Source organism: Serinus canaria, chromosome 3, assembly GCF_022539315.1.
Source record: "Serinus canaria isolate serCan28SL12 chromosome 3, serCan2020, whole genome shotgun sequence".
NCBI classification, from domain to species: domain Eukaryota; kingdom Metazoa; phylum Chordata; class Aves; order Passeriformes; family Fringillidae; genus Serinus; species Serinus canaria.
Window position 1 is genome coordinate 59,613,277 of NC_066316.1, and position 19,146 is coordinate 59,632,422.

The 19,146-nt window shown below is 40.8% G+C and overlaps 1 protein-coding gene across 3 annotated transcripts in view; it reads left to right on the plus strand.

Annotated features, from left to right (window-relative positions):
* Positions 1 to 19,146, plus strand: part of ARHGAP18 (Rho GTPase activating protein 18) — a 67,380-nt gene that overhangs the window by 8,899 nt on the left and 39,335 nt on the right. The window contains exon 1 of one of the 3 annotated variants that reach the window (XM_030236235.2): positions 9,083 to 9,099. The exons of the other annotated variants lie outside the window; for them this stretch is intronic. The gene's annotated coding sequence lies outside the window, so the exon portion shown is untranslated. Of the gene's footprint in view, positions 1 to 9,082; positions 9,100 to 19,146 lie in introns of those variants that run through there. 3 annotated transcript variants of the gene reach the window in all.

Consider the following 19,146-nt stretch of genomic DNA (forward strand, 5'->3'; position numbering starts at 1 on the left):
TAAATTTTTAGCTGCACAAATAAAGCAAAAACTTCTTGTAGGCTTGAGGCAGCCCAAGGATTCATGTAATAATTGTGGTTATAGCTGTAGTTAAGAGTCTGTGATTCCAGGTACAAAGGAAGAGGCTTGGAACAAGAAGCTTTGGCTACTGAACTGAGAGGAAGCTCTGTCACTGCTGTCACACACACAGCTGTGCCTCAGTGGCCACTCACAGCAGGACACCAGAGCTATGGCTACCACAGGCCAGTGGAAGATGCTTTCTCTCAGCAGTTGCTAAGAGCATGAGAGGTCCTACAGAAGTGTAGTATAGCTTCTGAAGCCTCTCAGCCTGCTTGTCCTTGCCACAGCCAGATAAGGGAGTGCTGATAATGGTGTTATCATTGTGGGAGTGGTCACCAGCATCATTATAACTCCATCCAGAGTTTTAATGTCCTGCTAAACTCATTTGGGTGGCTTGCCTGTGGTATCTTCTCCTGAGAAGCCTGCATTTCAGGCAGACTTGAAGAAATCTTCATGTTCTGTTGAAAAGAGATGTTTGATGAAACTTTTTTTTTCTTCTCAGAATGTTTCCTGAACAAGCAGAAGTTTTGATGTGCAGTGATGGTGGGTGCAGGTCATGGTCATAGTAGGCTGAGATAAATGGACGCTGGAAAGAGTGGGGAACACCACTGAGAGTTTCTTTCCATCTCTCACTTACACCTTCCTAATATTTTTATTACCCTGACTGGCATTTATGAGTTGGCTGAAGTAGGTTGAGCTGGATTAACAAAAAATTCAACTCAAAGCAGTATTTTTTGCAAGTGTTGTTTTGAGCACATTAGTTCCTGTATCTAGCTCAGCAAGTTACTGCATCATTGATGGTGTTGGCACAAGGGGAGTGAAGGAAACTCCCAGGAAAGGAGGGTTTGACAGAGTCCTCTGGCAGTAGCCTACATCTGTGCCAGCTTTATGTGCTCGCTGTGGGGCTATGATTTGACAAGTTAACTCATTTTTTGAGTCCAAGTAGTGGCTATGGCCACATGCTGTGAAAGCCTCATCTAAAATAATTTAGCTCCATGGGTTCAGTTTTGTTGAAAAGATGTGATGGCTTAACTTTGTACTGGCAGGTTTTTAGTCAGTTCAGGCACAACTTGTCCTTTAACAACGGCTCTAAAGCTGGTGCAAGCTTCATCTCCAGCTCATTTAGTCCTGGCTCATGCTGTTCAGTGGTTCAGTCATGTGCACAGCCTTTGCCTGCAAAAGGCAGGCTCTGATGTGAGAACAGGTCCTTGGAATCCAGGTGCATTGCACTGCAGGGAGCACCTGCACTCCTCCTGCGGAGCTGCTGGTAACCTGCCTTTCCCTCGCTGTCTGCACGTGCCTCACCAAAAGAAACAAAAGCCCAGCTTGGATTCGCACAGACTCTAATGAGGTAAATAAAAATGCAGTTTCTAAATTAGGGTTGGTCGTCCACTGATAAGCCCTTAAAAGCTTGCTGATCTGTGCTTTGTTTGAACACACCTTTCTTTGCTCTGAACTTTGCACTAGAGAGATTGCTTTGGTTTCTAAGTGTCCAAGGTAGTGCATGAAAACAGTATTGGGGATGTCTCATTTCCAGTATAATCAGAATAGCTTGCATGACTTCCTATAGAAAACAGAATCTAACTTCCAACTTCAGTAATATTTTCTGGTTTAAGAGTAAAAAAGACTAAGATACTAAATATCCAGGACATTTTATAAATATAAATCATTGATAATATTATGTGCTAATGAAAATGTCCAAGCATCTGTCCACTGCTTGTCTTCCCTTTTCTGAAAAGGGTATTCATGATGTGATGCTTGTTCTCCCTTGAGGTGAAAACTAAGAAGGGGACTGTATTTGTTTGAAATCCTTACTGTGGATGGTACATACAAGAATAAACTAACACAGAATATTTTTTTCTCCTAGTAAGTAGGAGCTGCTTATGAAAGTTTATGGGAAACTCTGAGCTTCATGCTGTGAAAGCTGCTATTTGGCACTTTGGACTTGAAATTAGAAAAGAGCTTATGAAGGTGTATGGTATTAAAATTCATGTGACTTGTCACAGTGTTTAGGTTTTTGGTCTAGCTTGAGTTTTTGAATAGATAATTTCAGAAAGGTTTGTCATCCTGTACTAGGGAATAAAAGGAGAACATTAATTTACATATTTTTGCTCATGTCTGTTTGCAGAACTATTTGGTATCAATTTCAGTAAACACAGACCTCAGTATAGCTTGTTAAAATTTCTGTTTATTTCAAATATATGTCTAAACTTAATCTCTGGCATTCAGATTAGGCATAAATTGAGTTTTGGTTGTATGATTTTGCAGAAGTTGCTAACTGAGATCGAGTTAGCTAGGATGAAAAAATGCTTCTGGAGCAGACTGTTGGTCAGCACAGGGCTGTGCCAGCAAGGAGTGGGGCATAGGACAGGATGGAACAAGATGAAGTGGGGTGACAAAGCACCCAGCTTAAGCAACCTTAAATGACAGTTTTTTCAAACCTTTCAAACTGAGTACTGTAGTCTCAGCTTGTGTGTAAAACTTTGTAGGAGCCTGGAACCAGATTCTTGGCTATCTTTTAGCAACAGGAATGTTCCTTCCTTATGAATGCTGGGTTTCCTCCTGGAAAACATTACTGGGCTGTGCTGAGTGGTGGCACATCTCCACTGCACTGTGCTCAGACTGTAGCCCAGCACCAGCCTCATCCCATCAGACAGCTGTGTAGGTGTATTCATATGAATTTGAGCCTAGGCTGAGAAACCTTCCCTTCATCCTGCCTTGGTCTTTAGCTTTCTGATTCCGTTTTACCCCCCTGGGTGTGGGAGGGTGTGGACACAGGTGCACAGCCTCTGATTCTGGACAAGGTTGGTGCCTTTTGTATCATGCTCTGTTATGTTAGCCTCCTGAGGTTTTTTGAGCCCCTATTTCTTTCTCACCCTCCAAGTTGTCACATAAAGATAAAAATGTATAAAGTATAAAAAATATAAAAAGCATAAAAATGTAATTCAGTTTTGATCCAGAGGAGCTTCAGTATTTAAGAAGTATTTCTTCAGGTAGGTTATCTTGCACAAATCACTAGGAAGAGATACTGTTCTTATTAAATAGAAGAATGAAGGTTACATCTGCTGTCCTGGTTTCAGCAGGGAGAGAGTTAATTTTCTTTTTAGTGGCTGGCACAGTGCTGTGCTTTAGAACCAGTACAAGAATAATGTCAATAACACACTGATGTTTTAGCTGTTGCTCAGTAGTGCTTACTGTAAGTCAAGGGCTTTTCAGTTTCCTGAGCTCTGCCAGCGAGCGGGTGAGTAAGAAGCTGGGAGAGAGCAAGGCCAGGACAGCTGACCTGAACTGGACAAAGGAATATTCCATAACACAGAGTGTCATGTTCAGTATATAAACTGGGAGGAGTTGGCCAGGAGGGGATGATTACTGCTCAGGCATGGGCTAGGCATTGGTCAGTGGGTGGTGATCAACTGTATTGTGCATCACTTGTGTTTTCCATTGTGTTTTTACTCCATTATACCACCACACTGTTGACATTAGAAGGTATTCTCTGTTTCTATTTCAGCTGACATTACCTTACTTCTGAAGGACTCTGGAATTGCTAAACATGTTTCATACTTATCCTTCTTTTTTTTTTTTAATGCATCACTTATTTTTTAATTGAAAGATATATTTATGCCAGTATGGTCTTTTCATCCTTATGGAATGATTTTCTGTCCAGTGTTAAGAACTTTTAGTCACTAGCTTGTAGTTTAAGTTATAGCAGCATTCCTCTCAGGACTGATGAAATTGATCTGAGTCAAAATATTAGTATGAAGTATTTTTTTTTCACTTAGGGTGGAAAATTGAAACTTTTTGGATAAACATATCCTAAAAACATAAGATACTTTTGCAAGTAGAATGAATACTTCGACCAGTAACTAGTAAGGGAAATGTAGTATTTTAAAGCTTTGATTTTTATTGTTAACTATTACTTTGGTTGTGTGCCTTATTGTTAGCTAGCCAGAGATGAACCTTTGTCCCATTTCAAACTGCTGCTCTCACAAGAAACCATTTCTAGTACTTTAAACAAGGAAACTACTTAAAATAAGTCCCAACATACCTTGTCATCTTCAAGAAAAAGACTTGAATTTAGTGATATGTGAGCTGCCCTGTAGCTGACCTCACTAGCTGTGGAGGTGTAGAGCATGAGTTTCCCAGGTCTTTTTCCTGATCCTAGTACCATGTATCCATCACTGATAGCAGTCTGCCTGGGTCAAACAATAGCTTGGCAGTTTTACCTCAGGAAGTCCACCATCACCAAAAGCTTTTCAAGCTTTGTGAGTCCATGTGTCATCCAGTTTGCTTCCAGCTGGCTGCCATCAGAGAAGAATGTGAGAGTGGGACTACAGGAGTTGACATGGGATGTTCAGCTGTTCCAGGCTGCTAACAGGAGACTGATATCTATTTAGTTTCTTAAGGAGGAAGCTTGTGACCCTAAGAGCAGAGGAGGATATTGCTTTGTGTTTTTCCATTACGGAGGATCCCTCATGCCACAGGTTTTGCTTTCTCAGAGCAGCTGCTTTGCATGTTTGTCACCAGCCCGCTGCTGCTGTGCAGGTGGGAGTTTGCCTGCTTATCTGCCTGAGTGAGCTCTTGGTAACATTGAGGAAATTGTTAAAGTTAAGGAGATACGAGGATCATGTCCTGCATGTTCCTTCACTCGGGTACACCAGGGTCTGCTGGCCTCTGATTTTCCGGCTTGATAGTTTGGAAGAAGGGCAGGGTGCCTGGCATATCCAGTTATGGCAGGCTGGTGGACAGATGTGACCCTGTACACTGTGATTCCCTTAAAGGATGCCTTGCAGTAGGATGCATTAGGATACTAATTACCTCTGGGATTGAATGGGATTAAGGAAAAGCTAATTACAAGGTCCATCCCAAGTCCTTTGTACATTTCTGGGAACTCAAGTCTTTTACTGTGTCAAGATTACTGAGCAGTATTTTTTGGGAAGTAGCTTAACTACTCAAAGATGACTTTGTTACTTTGGATGTCTGCTAGGGGAAGAAAACCTAGCTGTTGGCGGGAGGCGCAGTGCTGAGGTGATGCTGATGCTGTTTCCATGGATGCAGACCATCACTGTCTCTGAATAAAGGATTGTTCTCTGCTGTGGCCTCAGAGAGTTAACTTCTGGCCTGGGCTGGTGGCATGATTCAGTTGTACCTTTAGTTGGCTCTGCTCAGTGTTACCACGTGATCCTCTGTGAGTCCTGGTAGCAATTTCCCATTTAATCTCCTAGTAAAGAGACACCTTTGCCCTTCCCCTGGATTGGACTGGATGTACAAGGCTGGCTGCCTTGCTGCTTGTGCTGACTTGGTGGAGCCTGCCGGTAAGGATGGGGAGATCCCAGGGTCTGGCGTATGGTTGGTTGGGTTGTGGGTTTAGGCTGCTCAGAGAAGTGTTGGCCTTATGTCAGGTGGGGTGAGGTGGCCTGGAGGTGTCGTGCTTGGGGTCACCCCCTGGGGCACTCTGAGGTTGCACAGGAGTGAAGCTTGTGTGACAAAGGAGGAACTGGAACTAAAGCACTGCTTTGGCACTCTTGGTGGAGAGGCAGCTTCATTATGTCATTGTTTAAAACAAAAGTGTACATACTGGTAGTAAAGGTCATATTTGTTCTGAGAGGGCATTGTACAAATAATTCGGATTTACTTCCCAGTGAGGTGCCATGAGACAACAAAAAAGGGAAAATTTAGTCAGTTGCCTAGAGGGCACAGTCAATGAATATATCCCAAAATTCTTCCATGGACCTTCCTGACCTTCAAAGGTGAAGGAGATTAGAGCATTTCTGGTGCAAACACTCAGCAAGGGTGGCAGAAGCTGTAAAGTACACACACGAGTTTTGCATTTAGAGAATTGAGAATTGAGAAAATAGTATAATTTAGGTATATGGGCATTTGTCCTTCTTTGAAAGTCTCCTTTTCATCTTTATGTTAAAATGTGTTGTAAATTTCCTGTTACAGAGTTTCTACATCAATTGCTATTGCTCTGTTGACTTTCACTGTAGGTTTTAAACCATTTTCATGCTGACAATGTGTGATTCCATTTCTGTGTCAGTCTGTCAGCACTTCTATAGTTCTTTACAAATGACTTTGTCCAGGTGCTTTATTTTGGTAAAGGAATTATTCTTTATCCTCTGAGATAGAATTGGCTACTTATATGATCAAGTATTTCTTGTATCCACATAAAATTTTAAGGCTGCAAGTGTGCATTTCCAGTGCAGATGGTATTAAAAAGGAGTTTACTTTAATACCTCTGCTAGGAACTGTGTCACCCTGTCTGAGCATAGAGGATGTATTTGTCACCCAGCTCTGGCCCAGAGTTGTTCAGTCCCCTCATCACCTCCCTTCACTGTTGCTATGTTCTGGTTCCCTAATTTCTGGGGTATATAGGTGCTCACTTCAGTTCTGGAAAGACAGAAGGATGCTGTGCAGGGCTGAGGACAGGACAGAGTGGTCAGGCAGTGCAGCTTGGAAGCAGGGAGTGAAGGACTCGTGGGCCACCCTGCAGCTACTGCTCTGGTTTGCCTCACACCTAGTTCCCTTTGCTGCCTGGAAATGTCTCTGCTCTGTGCACCAAGGTCAGGCCCACGCAGGGTGCCTTCCCTTCCTCCACCCACCCACTCCCTGCCCTTTCCCCCAAATTGCCGGCTTAGGTCACTGTCATAATGCACTATTTTCAATTTAATTGAAATAGAGTTCTCATATATGACTTAATATTGCAGGCAGCAAATGTTTTTTATTTCCCTGTGTACATATTATATCGTGTAAGAACATATGGTATTCATTTGTAGATGTGTCTCATAATGGGAAGTACAGCTGTCTAGCATGAGGAGCTTGGTCCTGTAACTAAAAATCATGGATAGCAATACTCATGAGTGCTTTAACATTGCCCTTGGTTTTCTGTACACAGTGGCAGAAGAAAATATGAATTTGTATTTGTAGAAGCATCTGCATATGGATTGTGCCTTACTTCAGGTTTAATGTGCTATATGTGAAGTATTGTATTTCATTTTCCTTGATTATTACTGGGATCTGTAATTGTAGCTGCTTAGTATTACAAATAGGTGCTATTTTTGCCCTCTTTATGCAAAGGAATATGTCTCAAGTTAAAGGTGGGGATAGAACCTCTAGATTCATGGGGAAAGTTAAGAGTACAATGTCATTTTTACTTGCATTTTTTGCTGGCAGTTAGCCCTCCACTGAAGTGTTTTGTTTGGGAATGCAGAGTGAGAGTTACAGTTGGTATTAGTGGTGCAATGATGTTGAAAAGCCAGATTCATGGTGTTTCACACAATGGATCAATTTCTTTCAAAATAGTCTGATAATTATTTTAGAATAATCATCGTGGAAAATGTTATCAGCTGAAAAACCAATTAGGGCACTACATGTTAACTTAGAAACCAATATCTTTCATGTTTTTAAGGTGTTGGTAAATAAAGGGATGTTGGTTAGGGAGGAAAACAAATAATTTTCCTAAATAATTTGTATTAAGAGATATCAACTAGATAATTTGCAAATCTAAACACAGTTTTTTTTCTTTTTTTTTACTACCTGTGTTTAATATAGAAATACCAGAATTCTTGCAGACACCATCTGCATCCTCTTTGATTAGTATAATTTAAAGTTGATAAGAGCTCTTTTAGTTTTCTTTTTCTTTTTTTATCATTTTATCAGCAGCACTTTTACTTTTCAGCTGCAGAACAAGTAGTGACACTCATATTTCTCCTTCTGACCTGACTTGTACAATCCCTCTTGCTGCCTTAGAATATGACAGCAGTCTGCCCTGACTGTAGTAAGTTTTCATGCACTCTCTACCTAGGTACCCTCTTGGAATAGAGACTGCTTACCCCCAAAAAATCACATTTAAGAGTAAAGAACAAAAAAATGAAATGCTGGTAGTGGAAATGAGAAACATGATCTACATGTGTGAAACTGTGATCAAATAATAAAATACATATGAGATGGGTTTTTTTAGGGTTTGTTTTTAATTTTGAAAGGTTGTTTCTGTTAAATGATCAATATTTCATTTGCATGGTTTGGGTTTTTTATTTTCCTAATTTCCAGTGTTTGTTTCATGTCTGTTTTCCCTCTGTTGTTTTGTTTTTCTATTATGTTCTCTTTCTCCCCCTGCCCCTTTCCTGGAACAAACCAAAAGCTCTTTCAAATCCTTTTTGTTGAAATTTTGGTTTTGTATTCAAGCCCTGGAGCTCATAGCTTGTGGACAGGTAGCAGAGCAGTGAACCCTGTGGTAGGCTGCCTTCCACATTTGCACACAAGCACATCTGTATATCCAGACTGGCAGCTCTACATCTGTATTTGTAATTTGTAGGTGAAGGGACAGACCTATGCATACAAGTACTGGCAAAGCTTTGCAGGGGCCTTGGTTGAAAAAATTGCACATATTAATGCCTTTTCTACTGATGTTCAGAAACCAGATGTAGCAGCAGAGGGTGAGAGAGAAGATCTGTGATCCTGAGCTGCTTCCTGCTTACTGACATTTAAGAACTACCCAAGAAAAATGAGCAGGAAAGGAGTATATTAATGTAATTTTGTTTTGTTTAGTGCGTTCCTTGCTTGGTCATAGGACAAGAAGCCTTTGGAAGTGCTCATTAGCTTAGGTAACAGAGCACGGGTTGGCCTGGGTTTGCAGTACTCTTCTGTAGACAGTTCAGCTGTTGCAACTCTGGAACAGGTACTTCCCAGGAATATTTGCTTAGAAAAAGGAATTTGATAGGGAAAAAGACATTGCAGAGACTCACAGCTTTAGTGGTTGCCCTGAAAGATAAAAAGTTAGGATTGCTGCTGGGTGCACTTTTCAGCCTCTTTTCTTTTGCTGAGGTGCTCTTTGTGCAGTCTCTGGGGAGGGGGTGTGGAGGAAACAGCTGGATCAGGGCACATCTGCATTGCCCTTTGCTCCTGCTGTGGCACGCCCTGCCTGCCTCTTATTAAAGGAATTTCTCAGAGCAGGTTTGCCTCATGTGCAGAGGCGTGTGCAGCACCGTGTGTTAGCTCGTCTGGCCGTAAGTGAAATCCCAGCCACCCCTTTTGAAGCTGTCTGTAAGTGCCACTTTCTGTATGCTGAGCCTGAACTAAACCCAGATGGTCCATTCCTTGCAGCATCCTTGAGGCCTCCCTCTCTCCTATCCCCTTGCCATTAAGCATCTCTCTTATTTTTTGCTTGTGAACAGACCTGTATCCCTCAGAATCCTTGAGTGCTGGCCCACCTTGCTCATGCTGCTCTCCTCAGCCTTTCCTTCTTCCTCCTCTCCCTCTCTTGTCCAGCTTCTCTGAGACCAGTTTTATCTGCTTTGTCTTGCTGGGTCTTTGTTGGTGGTTTGTTTGGACAATGAAAGAGGTTTCCTTACAAAACATCTTTAGATTCCTGCATGAATTTCCTTGTTTGGGAATGCTTATAAAAATTCATTTACAATTTATTCTGAATGTAAGGATTATATTGAAATAAATTGCCTGTGAATGTGTGCCAATTCCCTTCAAGCATAAACAAAATGACTGAGTTGTGCTGTAAGCCTTATATTGGCAAGTAACAGGGTTATAGGCCTAACTAAGAGGTCCTTTAAAATGGTAAGAGCTAATGATTTTAGAGAACTAATTGCTTTTAAGGGCACAAAATAACTCCAGTATCATTTCATAGCTCTAACTGTACTTTACTAAATGGTCTTGGCATTTGCCAGGATATCTTAAATTGGGCTTTGTTGCCATGCTTATTTTTTCCAGCGTGAAAAGAAAAATAAATTATTTAAATCTTTCCTCTCTGCCTCTCAATAATGGAATTACAAATACTGTATCTGTTTCACTTCCTGGTTTATTCTCTTTGATATTTGTGGAGCCTGAAGTGGTCTCACACCGGCTTTATTCTCTTCTTTGGGGTAAGATTAGTTCCAGTGGTTCTCTTGGAAGATTACAGAAAAAAATGTAGTTTTAAAATGTGCATTATATGCTTGAGTATTTTCCCAGTAAGCAGCATGAGGTTGGTTACAGGAAACATATTTTGCCCACATTTTTGTCATTGATATGAATTGTACAGAATAAAATGAATCAAAATTACAAACAAAAACAGCTGTGCCATATGAAGCCAGGTGATATAGAAGGCATTTGGAAGGAATGAGAAAGGCAGGTCAGTTGACCATGAGGCAGAGTCAAAAATGTGACAAAGGAGATTCATATGAGGCCCTTCTTGTTCTTATATTCCTAGCTGTAGGCAGTTTTTCTTTTTTTCAACTATAGTTTTAAACACAATTAGGGTTGAATATAAGGGAAATATAATGAGTTTTTATTGAGTTTGGAAATTGACTTCTGTTTTAATTCAGTGGTACTTGGGACAGGGTGAGCTGTCCCAGCTTTTCCAATGGCGTGTGTGACTTGGAAACCAGCTCCTAATGTGGTGCCACTTCTGTGATTTTACCTATACAGGTCACCCACATTCCATTGTCCCCTTGTTTTCCCTTCTGGATTTTGCTCTCCTGGGAATAGCTGATTTTCTGAAATGTGTGGTTTGGAACAGAAATGGATAAGTATGTGCAAAAAACAGGAATGTGAATCCTAAGCCTCTTAGAGTCTTCATTTAAATGAGAAATAAGAGGGTCAGAATGTCAGGACCTGAGACAATGTGGTTGACTTCGTTTTGTCAGTACAGGAGCAAAACCAAAACCAATTTCTCCTCATCCTTCTCAGTTTAGCCAGATTGTGATAATTTCATTGCAGGTCTGATAATACATTATGTTGTAATGTTTCGGGGTTTTAAATAATGTCCAAATCTGAGCCCTTGATCACCTTTTTCTAAAAGAAACAAGCAGGTTTCTGCGTATTGTGGGTGTAGAATAAAGATAAAAGCATGCATTGAGTTGAACAGCTTGAATGCTGGAATGCAGCAGTGCCCCCAAAACCAAGGAAACACAGCTAATGCAGTCATCTTGTGGGGAGAGGCTTTATGGCTGTACATGTCAGTCCTGAATTCTTTCTCGCTTTGTGTAGAGTGGAACAAGGTCATGTTTTTCCTGAAACAACCTGAGATGGCTTAGCAAATAATTCCTTTGGCAACTGTCCAAATGTGTGGCTGTTATTGTTCTAGCACCTCTTTTCATTCACATCGTACATGGGGTGCCAGTGATCTGTAACAGAACCACAAAGTCGCAGGATATGCTGAGTTGGAAGCATCCCACAAGGATCATTGAGTCCAACTCCTGGCCCTGCACAGAACATCTCTCCAACAGTCACACCATGTGCCTGAGAGCCTTGTCCAAACACTTCTTGAGCTCTGTCAGGCTGGTGCTGTGACCACTTCCCAGGGGAGCCTGTTCCAGTGCCCAACCACCCTCTCCACCCTGGGTGAAAAACCTTTTCCTGATACCCAACCTAAAATCTCCCCGACACAACTTCAGGCCATTTCCTCAGGTCCTGTCACTGGTCACCCCAAAAAAGAGATCAGTGTCTGCCCCTTCTCTTCCCCTCACAAGGAAGTTGTGACTACAATGAGGTCTCCCCTCAGTCTCCTCCAGGATGAACAGACCAAGTGACCCCAGCTGCTCCTCACATGGCTTCCCCTCAAGCCCCTTCACCATCTTTGTTGCCCTCCTTTGGATGCTCTCTAATAGCTTAATATCATTCTTACGTTCTGACTGAGAATATATTATGATTGTGACTGAAACTGCACACAATATTCAAGGTGAGTTTAATATTCATTTTAGATAGAGTATGTAAATTTATTAGCTTACCATAATTATAATTTATGTCATCGGAAGTGGAAAACAGAGTCCAAATGTAGGAACATGAGGTCCTGTCAAAGGAAATGTCATGAAATATTTTAATCTTCTTAGAAGTGCTGCATATAGTTCAGGCAGATTAAGTTTTGGCATCGTACCTGGAATCTGCCATTTCTGGTGCAGTGGATTAGAATGTTAAGTGCAATAGCCTGTGCCATTGCCACAGTTTCTTTCCTGTTTTCTTCAGTGACAGACTGGGGTTGGGAAAGTTGTAAGGTTATATGCACAAACATTAAAAAAAAATCTTATATAAATAGTAATGAGGATGTGGCTGGAAGCAATATGGTGTGTGTGTGTATATATATATATATATATATATATATATATATATATATATATATAAACTTTTTAAACTTAGAGGAGTCTGGCAACCCTAACTTTGGCCTGTTTTGTATTTATTATTTATGGAGGGGTTAAAAATGCCAGTTGGTGGGGTTTTCTGGGTTTTTGGTTTCCTTTGTTGGGTTTTTTGTTGTTGTTGTTAATCTCCTGAGCAGTTTTGAGCAGGTATTAACAGCAGCTGATGGTATTACAAAAAATCTTGAGAGACCCGGTTCTCTTTGCTCAGCCTTTTTTATGTTAATTTAGAAACTGAGTACTGTTTTATACCTTCTCTGCAATCACTTTGTACTCTTTGGAAAAACAGAGCTTTGCCTCAGTTCCTACTTCTCTGGCTTTTCTTTGGAGCTTAAGGAGGATTTTGGGGAAGTTTGATTGCATTTGACATTCAAAATGTTCCATAAGGTTACAGAGTAGCCAAAATGAAATTATTTAATGTGGGAGAGAAGGAATGCTAAGTGTCACTTCATGAAATATACTGTTAAATTATGTTGCTTCCTTACTGTTATTTTTCCATGTTCTGTATGATTCTCTTGAAAAGACTGAGTTGCAGGAGAGTTTGCAGTCAGTCATGGAAAGAGCATATGTCACAAAAGGTAGAAAAGAAAGGATGCAGCTGTTCAATATGTGACAAGATTTAGGAGGTAGAATGGAAAGCAGCCATACAATCCCAGACTGAGGTTTCTCTAATGCCGTGTAAAACCTATGAAGCACTTTAAGGGTGGTAAGAAGTATTTTTGCATTGTTCTGGACACTAAATGTCCAGACTTGGTCTTGCTCAAGGTTTACCTGTTACTTATGAAAGGTTATGACACCAGCGTTTTTTTTGCAATGGGAGATTTTAACTATCATTTAAATTAAAAAACTCCTCTTTTAATATGTTAATTCTTGTAAAAAGATGACATTTTCAATTTCAAAAAACAATTTATTTTAATTTAGGTAGTGTACTATTTTAATTTAGGTAGTGTTGCTACTCTGTGGCTTTATGTAAAATTCAGTTATTTTAGGACAACCTACTTTGATAGCCACATCAATTCCAATTTGATTTTTTTTTTAACAGAAGAAGACTTTGAAAAGTGCTCACAACTCCACTGCACAATGGATAGTGTGTGAAGGGGTGGCATGTCAAAAGTGTCTCAAACATTGGGTTGAAACCCACTTATCACTAGGATAAGTGATTTGGTAATAAAAAAACTCTGTAGCTTTTCCTAGAAATCATGAAAAATCAGGATGCCCTTCTGGTAGGCACCATGGCTGTAAGAAAGTCTGGCAATCACTTCCCAGGTCAGTGATCCAGCCAAGAATGGGGGAGCTGCAGCCACACATAGCCATTGGATTATAGCTTTCTTAATTAATTCAGTTAAGAAGTTTTTGCATCTTGTGGTGCTGCTTGGGTTCTTGAAAAGGAGGGGAGGGATGGGGAGAGCTTTGGGTTTAGGAGCTTGTCTTATTCCCACACTTCTTGTAGCTCAGGATTCAGAATGAGAAGTGGGACAGCAGATCACACTGTTTTCCTCTCCTTGTCTGCTTAGTTGTTTAGATTAGACGGGACTTAAGGAGTCCTGTATTCATGTTTAAGGGCACAGCGTCTCATGGATGTGATTGCTCAGTAAATAGTTTTCAGAATGAACCAGTACTAGTACTCAAAGGCATTTTTTTGGTTGTTTCAATTTAGCCTTTGTACTAACCAAACTTAAAATTACTTATACAGATTACTGTACTTTGTAAGTCCTGTGTCAACAAGATAATTGTTCTTTGAGAGTGCTGTTTTATTTATAGCCACGGTGCTGGAGTCGATCACAAACCCACAAAAGCAAAGCTTCCTTTTATCTGTCTTGCAGCATGCCACGGGGTCAGATCTCAATCTTTAACACTCAGTGGTCCAGTGGTGAAAGGCTCCAGAGATCTGAGAATTATTCTTGTTTCTATCACTGATTTACACCATGAGTTTGAGCAGCAGGCTTCACCTCTCTGAGCCAAGTACCCACCCCTTTTTTCTCCCCCTCTCTTTGTGTCTTGTTTATCAGGTTAACACATCTAAGCGTGTGTTGGTGTGATGTCCAGAATCAGTGAGCCTCATTATCAGCTCAATGTAGGGCTGCAATAATACTGCTAAATAGCTTTTTTGTTTCTCTCTGCATGGACATTTCAGAAGTTGCTGCAGTAATGTAGCTGTAGTCAGATATGTTTTTGTTGTTTTGTGTAACTCTTAAGTAAAGTGCTGGTTTCTTGCAGTGCCAGAAAATGTGTGTGAAGGGCAACAGTGCTCAAGACATTGCGTGTACAAGAATTCCCACAGCAATGTTTAATGGCTAGGATTTAAAGGCACTTTTAAGGCCAAACATTGTATTTTCAGTGTACAGTTTAAGGATATGTAATAGTTGAGTTTGACAAATAATTACATCACTTGATGTGGTTTAAGCCCAGCCAGCAATCAAGCACCACTCAGTCACTCCCTCACCAACAGGACTGGGGAGAGAATTGGAAACATAAAAGCTAGAAAACTCATGGGTTTGTGATAGACACAGTTTAATGGGGAGAGCAAAAGCCATGCTCACAGGCAAAGGAAAACAAGGCATTAATTCCCTGCTTCCTATGGGCAGGTGTTCAGCCACCTCCAGGAGAGCAGGGGCCATTGCCTGCAATGGTTACTGGGGAAGACAAACTCCAAACTCTCTTGAAAGGTTATATTTAGATCCAAAATTAGTGGCTAGCTCTACCAAAATGACAAAGATTATATTTTTTCTCATCACTCACTCTTTTAGAACACAACATAGTCCTTCATTCTCAAGTGAGAAAAATGGGATTAAGGACAAAATTAGCTTTCTGCAAAGTGAATTTATCTGAAATGCCAGTGGAAGTGCACCTTACAAACTGATTCATCTCTAGCTGTTGTAGTTTACACATGACAAATGTCAATTATGAACTGCTAAAAAGGCAGTGGAACAGACGGGAAACACAGTTTTCACAGGGAAGAAGATAAGGAATAAAGACAGCTGCACTGTTATAAAATGATTCTTGAGGAAATCAAAAGCAGGGTGACAGAACTGGAAAAAAAAAAGCACAATTTTATTACGGCATAAATCAATTATTCATGTAAAGAGTCATATTTTCTTAAAGGCCGAGGAAGACACAGTTGGTCACAGAAGGAAAGGCTGTAAAGAAAACTTTTGATGTCTGAAAAATAGGCTGGAAATAAATCCCCATAGACCGATGTCTATAGAGCAGGTATTTGTTTATTGCAGCCCTGATGGTGAGGGGGATGTCTCCTCTTAACTCACCCACCCTTGTCAAGCTCTGTGGTGTATTTATACAGTAAATATTGCTTAGTATCGCTGTGTCACTGCAGCATCATCTCATATGTGTCAGAAGTAATTTACATAGTATGATCTCATGGTTATTAGAGTGTTTTTTTGCACTGCTTCCATCTCCCCAGTTCGGCGTTGTTGGGGGTCTTTGAATGTTTCCAAGGTCTTCATCGCATCTGAACTTTTCAGCTTTGTCTTTGGAGCATGCCCAGTTGTGGTGTTCCTTGGTCTGTCTGGTCTTAACCGGCCTAAATTCTTTGTTGTGTGGCTAATTGGCTTTGCCCTTGCCAATTTTTCATTAGTATACTATACTTACCTATCTCTAAAGCTATCCACCTGGTGAGTTTTTTCTTCTTTTTTTGTCTATTCAGCATTAAGAAACTAGTTAACCATACACTAGCCATTACATTGTATAAAAAGTTATTTATATCAGGTTATATATATATATAAGAGTCATTATTTGGCTTATATTGATATCAGGTTATAAAGATATATTAGGTTATACTGATATCTTATAACTCAAACTATATAAGCACCTTGTAACTTTGATCTAAGTTATATAGGCATCAATTTGCATGCAGTTCTTCTCCTTTAAGTACTTGCCACAACATGAAGCACATCAGTCCTTAGTAAAGTAACCCAAATCTGTTTTATCCCTTGTAAATGTAATGAATGGTGTTCATTACAGGAATTATTTTTAATGGCTTCCTTCTGGAAGACCTGGAGTGCTTCATCTCACATCCTTGATGTTTCCAATAAAAAAAAGTATCTCTGGTGGGTGGGACAAGAATATTAAATCTGGTAAAACACTGCAATAACTATATTGAAGAATGAGTTTTGTGCCTGGGGGCTCTGTTTTGTACTGAGATAAACAGGCAAAAATCTCATTGGCTGCAAAGGTCAATGTCTGAGTATCAGAGGTCGGAACTGACTGTGCCATCTGGAAATGAGAGTATTGCACTGCTCCCTGTAAAGCTATTTGAAGAGTAAAGTATTCTACAAGTAAGTGGAAAAAGATGTTAATAAGATTTTAATGGAGTTTGAGTGTGTTGTTAGTTATGACCTTAATAAAAATATGAGTTTTCTGGGGGTGATGAAACTGCTGGTGACTAAGCTTGCTATTTAGTAATCTGAAATGCTTGAAAATTGCTTCAAGTGACTGTGCATTAGCAGTACCTTACATTTTTCTAGGGGGAAAAAAAGAGATCTCCTTTAAGATCCTTGTGAAAAGCAGCTGCTTTTTCAAATTTTAAATGAACTGGCCACCTGAAAACAGCAATGTACTGGAGAAGTAGCCTATTTTCTGCAACTGCAGTAATAGCTTTTTTTTTTTTAATAGCTTTTTTTTTTTTTTAAATAAATACCGTATTTATTTCCTACTGATAATTTTTTGGAAATCAGTTTCCTGCAAAATTTCAAAGTTTGTAATATGGGGTATTTGAAATACTTCTAAAATAATTTTTAATGAGCCTATAAATGTGGCATTAATTATATTTTAAAAGATCTCTCAGATTCCTTATATTATTGCTGAGACTGATTACTTTTCCCCTTCTCTCTGTTCTTCTTGGCCTTAATGTTTCCACCTCTGCATTGCTATTGTGCAATATACAACAAATGCTTACTGAGGAAAAGTTTGGAAAGGGATTGAATTTCATGGAAGGTCAAAGCAGAAAGCCCATATTCTTGCTCTTGTCAACAGATATCTAAAAATTAAAATATTAATTGGCAGCCTATTTTCCCATATGCTGTGAAATTTTAAAATTATTTTTCTTTTCTCATCTACACCAAGCCTATGGTATGAAGACTGTCCTCATTATCTTCGAAAGGTCCTGTTTGTGCTTTTTTGTACCCGGGGAAGGTTCATAGGCGAGACAAAGATGAAGATGCCTGGAGCCAGGGCTGTGTAGATTTTGCACCAAATACTGCTTCACCAATATCTCTGGTGCGGTATGCAAGGCAAGAGACCTTGAACCAAGTGTAGTGAAGAAAGGATCTGATCCAGCTCTGTCAGCTGGAGCTTTAGCAGTTCACTCTGAACCTGAGCCTCTCTCTGTCCTAGCCTGCAGACGTGTAATTGTGGCTATGAACAAATGCAGATGGCTTTGAAAAGATTTGCAGTCTGAACAGATACTGGGCATAGGGAGTTGGTCGAGTCTGATGAGGGAAGACAAGGAATCAGTGAGTGGAGTGGGAGTGGTGTGGCCCTTGGCTCATGAGGAACTCGAGCATTGCGGGAGCTGGGGTTGAGGCTGGCAGCTGAGAATGAGCCTAGAGCAACACAGATATTGAAGAGGAGATTCCAGGTTCACAGCAGAGTTTTTGTATGAATATTTCTCATTGGGATCCCCTGGTCAGTGATGTCAAACTGTCTCAGAGGGCTTTCACAACCAGGCATGGCAGTACGGCCTGCTCAAAATTAGGAGTTGCTGTATTGGTTTGTTGATGAGGAGTGGAAAGGTCAGGCCAGGAAGAGCCTTGCAAGAAAAGCTGCTTACATTTGGTAGAGCAGAGCAGCCCAAATGTAAGAGCTGCTTACATTTGGTGACCAGAGCCTGAAGGGCAGGACAGTGTCTTTGAGTTACTAGAGAGTTAATGGAGTGTTTGTGATGTACAGCAAATGTTCATAGGACCCTGAAAATGGCCATGAGTGCTCTGTGCTGAGTGTCAGCTCTGCATTTCAGGACACAGGCTTCTCTTCTTAGAACTTAGTCTGGAGAAGGTGACAAGCCTGGCTTGTATAGAAGGACTGGAGTAGCTCTGCCCTGTCAGTGTGGCACAGTGCCACAGCATGTTGGAGTCTATCCCACCTCAGTCTGCCAGAGCTCCTCAAAGTGCATGCTTGTGATGTATTAGCCTGTTAAGTTTTATTTTCTCATGGTGTGTGGTGGTGGTTAAATTGCAGCTGAGGTGGATCAGTGAGAGCAGGTTGTTCCAAAGGTAAAAGGCCACCCAAGAGCTGCTGAGCAGCTCCACAGAGTTAAACTGAATGACAGTAAGCTGAAATTTTACCTCCTTCAGGCAGCAGTTCGAGTGTCCAGAATATATTTTTGAGAGAGACCCAATCTGCTCTGGGCCCCTCCAGCTGAAGGAGGAGGGAAGGCTGGTCAGGGATTGGGACATCTGTCCTGCTTTGACCACACTCAGCACCCCAGCTGCTTGCTGGGGACACTTCTGTGACTCCATGAACCTCTTTCTGCAGTGATAAGAGTTGAGTTCACAAGCAGCACAGATCCCACACGGGACATTCCTCTCAGGAGGAGTTTAAGAACTGAGGTAGCTCCACAGAGAAGCTGTATTTATTGGGTAATGCGCACTGCATGATGGTGTTATTGCCATTGATGCAAAAGCTGAACAGTCCTTAATGCTTTTGTTTGTTTTCCCCTGAGCTTTCAAGTAAGGGCAGGTTAAGCAGTGGTGTTGAAGTGCACATTAGCTTGGTGATTAATTGTCATTTATTAACTTGCACTTGGATCAAAGACACAGGGTGTGTAGAAACTCAGAGTCCTTCCATAAGGCTCTTTACTTTTAAAAGCAAAGTCCATATGGTTGGTATTTCTTATCAGAGAATCAAGCATGTCTGGTGTGAAAGGATTTGTGGCTTGGACACACAAGGAGCTTATCTTCAGAGAGAAAGGCATGGCTGTTTTACCTAGGGGCAGCTGACAAGCCTCAGTTGT